General features: G+C 42.0%; 1 pseudogene; it reads right to left on the bottom strand.

Annotated features, from left to right (window-relative positions):
• Positions 1-303: 303 nt before the first annotated feature.
• On the bottom strand, positions 304-845 carry LOC102238976 (annotated as a pseudogene).
• Between the last annotated feature and the right edge of the window lie 4,081 nt (positions 846-4,926).

The following is a 4,926-nucleotide window of genomic DNA, read 5'->3' as shown; positions in this document are numbered from 1 at the left end:
TAGTTTCTTGGGATCAGGACCAGCCTAAACGTAAATGTTATATGATCAATCAATTCAGTTGAAATGGCCAGTAGTGGTTTGGAAAGGCCAGACTGTCAGTGTAATGCTTGCGTGGGAAGCAGACTTTCAGGGTTGATGGGGTGAACTGAGTGAGCTGTAGACAGTGGAGCTGAGGGGAAACACAAGTGAGAATTCCTTAGAACTTTCTTTTCATGTCATCAGAAGTCGTTGTGGGGACAAGTATCAATTTTTTTTTTTCCGGTTGCCAAATCATCTGTAATTGAAATACCTTTTTTGTAGTTCTCAACTAGCTGGGCATTTCACTGCATGACTGCAGATGTCATCTATGATGTCATGAGGGAGGTGGCCATCAACACTGCAGCCCACAGACTGGGCAGTCTCAGGATCTCTTATGGTTCCAGAGAGTTCTCTAGCTAAAGATCAGTGCCACCTCTGTAGGAAAAATGTTGATAATCTCATCAAAAGTGATATTTCCACTGTGCTTAATGTGTTTTTTTTTGTTGTTGTTGCTTTTTCTGGTCTCTTGGCAGTTCTTTGAGGGCTTTGATAATCAGGGCAGAGGTAGAAGGCACTACCTCAATCTGAGCCTGTCTGTTCTGAGTGGTTAGTTTCACTGTAATCCTCAGACCCTTCCAGTCACCACCAGTTGTTTTGACAGTGTCATCACCAACATTTTTTGGAGACAGGCCCAGGGGACCAATCTTGGGGGCCAGGGCAGACGTGGCACCAACTTCTTCACTGGTACGTCTCAGTTATATGACTTTGATCTTGTTGGGGTCAAGTTTCAGTGGCATGGTGGAGGCAGCTGGTGTTGGATGAACCTGGATTTGGGGCCACCAATGAAAGTCGCACCTAAACTTCCTCCAAACTGAAAACTAAAGAAAGCCCCCTCAAATATCTATTTTAAGACAATAATTCGTAGTGATATTCAAACCTTTTTTTTTCCTTTCCAAACATTGGTATACCCTTCCCCCTTCTTTCTGATACTAGCACGCTCATTCTATGACTTGTAAAGATAACTGTGTATAGCTCGTTTTGGTTAGGCTATGCAGTGTTTTTATCCATGAACTGGCATTAAGATTCTAAATGTCCTGGGCACTCTATTAAAAGTTTTGTGGTCTTAGTGGGCAATTGGTAATGGTTGACTTGAACATTTTCTAGGCTAACATGCAGTGACTGGTCTCTATGACATAGAGCTTTTGGGATTTTGCCACCGATTGGAATAGATGCAGAATAAATTCCTGTGGGAAACTTTGCTGCTCCTCTTGGCCCGCTTCTGTGTGGAGGCTCAGTAGATTTTCATGTGGCTCCAATCCTGATTAGGCTCCTTACCTTGGCAAAAGAGGATGTTGGCCCTAACCTATACTTGGCTTGTGGGCAAAGCATATCCAGTCTTCCTTTAATATAAACCATAGATGATCTGAACTTCAAGCTTTTGCTTGATAGTGTAACTTCAAATTCTGGAGCCTCTGGATCAGAAGCTCATTTAAAAATAATAATGTTCATGGAGGATAACGTGAAGGAGAAGCCATTCATCTACTTCTTTATATTCTAAACGTTATCCTTGGGTAAAAGGGTACCATCAGATGGTGGCAGACTTGGACTACGTTGTCTTTTTCTTTCAAATAAATCATTCTGATGAATTGAACTTTGACTTGTGCCTTTAGTCTGTATTGAAGAATAGCCCCTTGAAACCTGCTGTTGTATTCATTTTGGGTCAAATTGAAGGTGGAATTCAACACACTACATTGGGGCTAGGAGGAAATTCTCTCTAGTTTCAGTATCAGTACACTCGTGCTTTACCTGGGCACCCTTTTTTTTTAACCTTTTAGAAACCAAACATCTTATAACCAATATTACCCTCTGTGCATTTGCCCTGGGAAGAATACTGTCAAATTTGTGGTCTTCTCTCTACCTAGCATTATATCTTACTCCTTGCCTTATTGCTTTTGCCTACCTTATTTTTCCTTCAGCACAATATTCTCATCAAAACAAAACTCTAATTGTACTGTATGGGTATTTGTAACTGGCACAAATCCCTTTCTGAGCAGGCCAGGGCAAGTCTGAATTTGTAAAAGCCGCCTCTCCCCTGATGAAGGTCAGCATGGTATGTGGAAAATTCCAGAGGAAAGAGCAAAGGGGCAGCAGTATCTTTGAAGAACACAGGCCAGCACCTATTTACATCTCAGTTCTGCAAAACACTCTTCTAACCCTCACAGGCAATACTAGTACACCCAGGCCACAAGATTCAGCTGTCTCAGGAAATCATGGAGATGTTCCAGAAATGAAAGTCTGGGCCCATTGACCAGAAATGCCACAACCAAAACCAAACACACCCTTTGTCAAGACCCCACAGCTCAGTCTGCCTCACTTCTGAGGGGACCAGCTGCTGCTTAGAACACGCCCTCACCCCACCCCCACGTGGCAGAGCCTCCAGAACTCATGCATCTCTGTGGCTCTGCTCCTATCTTCAGGTCTCTGATTAGTTGTCTTTATTTCACCCAGTGAAGAGGCAGGTAGGCTGGTGAGCTCTGTACAATCCTGATGAAGAGGTAGCGGTTACTTGCCGTGACCCCTTGGAGAAGTCATGGACTCCTCAGCCATGGCCTCTCCCCTTGAGATGTTCTCACACTGTGCTCCATGCCCTTAACTCAGCCTACAGCAGCCTCCTGGGTGCTACGCATCCTTCAAGGCTCATGTAAGTCCTTTAATTCTCTCCATGCCACGAAGAGTTAGTTACCTGAGATTACTGCAGCCTGAGGTCTGGAGCATGCTTGGCCCTTAAATTCTGCTGTCCTCGTGGCTAGGCCATTTTATTTGTCCATAGCTCTGCTCCAGCTAGAGTTTAAACTTCTAGAGGCAGCACATATATCCTAACCTTGGTCTTATATTTCTCACAGACATCAACATGATTCCAAGCACCAATAGGTGCTCAAAAATGTCTCCTCCTCTCCTGTTGCTCTACATTGCCCTCTTTCTATTCCCCCTGCTTCTCTTTCTGTTTATGGGACCCTACTAATCAGTTTTGCTGCTGTCACAAGTAACCCCCAAACCTAAGTGGCTTATAAAACATAGATTTGTGTCATGAACCTACTGGGTCAGCTGTGGCTCTGCTTCACAAGGCCTCTCATGTGGGGTTCCCGCTGAAGGGGAATGATGAGTCATGGCTGAAGGAAACTTGCACTGTCTCTAAGGCAGCGGTTCTCAACCTGTGGGTCGTGACCCCTTTGGGGGTCGAACGACCCTTTCACAGGGGTCGCCTAAGACCATCGGAAAACACATATATAATTACATATTGTTTTTGTGATTAATCACTATGCTTTAATTATGTTCAATTTGTAACAATGAAATTGGGTGTCACCACAACATGAGGAACTGTATTAAAGGGTCTCGGCATTAGGAAGGTTGAGAACCACTGCTCTAAGGCCTTTTCTCTGTTATGGGCGGGAATGTGAGCCCAACCTAGAGGAAAGCACTTAAGTCACATGGGCATGGTGGGATATATGACCATCTTTCTAGGAAGGGAGCCAAGAATTGGGAACAATTAAATATTTTATCACAGTAGGTGCTTGGCCCTGCTGGGAGCATCACATAAGGCAATGCGTGCTCATATCTAGGTATAGTAGTTTTATGGCATCTAACAATTTTAGCTCTATTTCATAACAAGAAAACAGAAGCTCAGACAATTTAATAGCTCTTAGATGAATGAATGTATGAATGAATGTCTGCATTTCTTTCAGCTTTTCTAGTTGACTACTCATGCCCAGCCCCATCAGCATTTTCCTTCTCCAGGTAATACTACCACTATCACTCTTACAGTTTTCCACATGGGCCTATAGAAGAGCATTCAGTAGGTTTTAATAGATTACTTGTTATCTCTCCAGATTAACACATTGCGGACCAGTAGTTTTATTGCTAGCATTACCCAGTGGCCAGATAAGTTTCTATTGAATGAGTACAAAAACGTTTTACATAAATGTTAAAGGCACACTTTAAAATTAAATACCCATTGCATTTTGAAGTTATTTATTACATGTTCTTACAAGCTAATATCTTTTTAAAGTATGACACTTTCTAAAAACTGTGTAATATGAAGTGAGAATTCTCATGATCTGTCCAGTAAGATATTTAGATGCCTCAGTCCCTAATGGTGAATCTGATGGTGGAAACTTCAAGCACCACCCATAGGCAGGACTAAGAAAGCCTTGTTAATAGTATATGTTAAACCCCTTTAATATGTGTTCCAAATGCTGCTCTCAAATCATTAATGGGTCTTGACTTGAAATCAATATAATGGGTTATCAAATATATATTTTTAAATGAAATATAATAGAATGAAATAAAAACTACCAGATTCCATCACATGTACTATGATTAGTTTCATCAAACTGATGTCTCAGTTATGTGTGTGTGTGTTGTATGTATATAGAATTGCAATCTACTAGTAAAGTGTGTTTTTTATTAAGTTGCTGTTTAAAAAAAGTTTTGAAAGCCATTGCTTTAAAAATATCTCCTTTAGTTCATTCACTGGGTCCATCCTTTCTGGGATTCTGTTCAAAGAATAGCCTTAAAGGCCGAAGTCCATCCGTGTGTCCCATCTTGCCGCCATTGAATTGGGGGGCTGACTTGGGTGACAGGGATGGGCTTTCCCTCTCTTCCAGGTCCAGGGCCTTGGACTAGGCATGCTGTAGGCTTCCAAAAACAAGTTGATCATGACACTCTATGTAAGGACCCTTTCAGCTCTATGATTCCATGAACCTGTCTCTTTTGTTGCAGAAAAAAGCAATCCAGCAAAATTTCTCATTTTTTTGATAACATGAAACCCCAAACATTTTGGGCTCTGTCTTCATACTGCACTCCTATGTCTGTGTCACTAGATGATTTCAAATACTCAAATGTTTGCCA

Source organism: Myotis brandtii, unplaced genomic scaffold, assembly GCF_000412655.1.
Source record: "Myotis brandtii unplaced genomic scaffold, ASM41265v1 scaffold191, whole genome shotgun sequence".
In the NCBI taxonomy this organism is placed as follows: Eukaryota; Metazoa; Chordata; class Mammalia; order Chiroptera; family Vespertilionidae; genus Myotis; species Myotis brandtii.
Note: the sequence above shows the minus strand (reverse complement) of the source record. Positions and strands in the feature narration are given on the sequence as shown.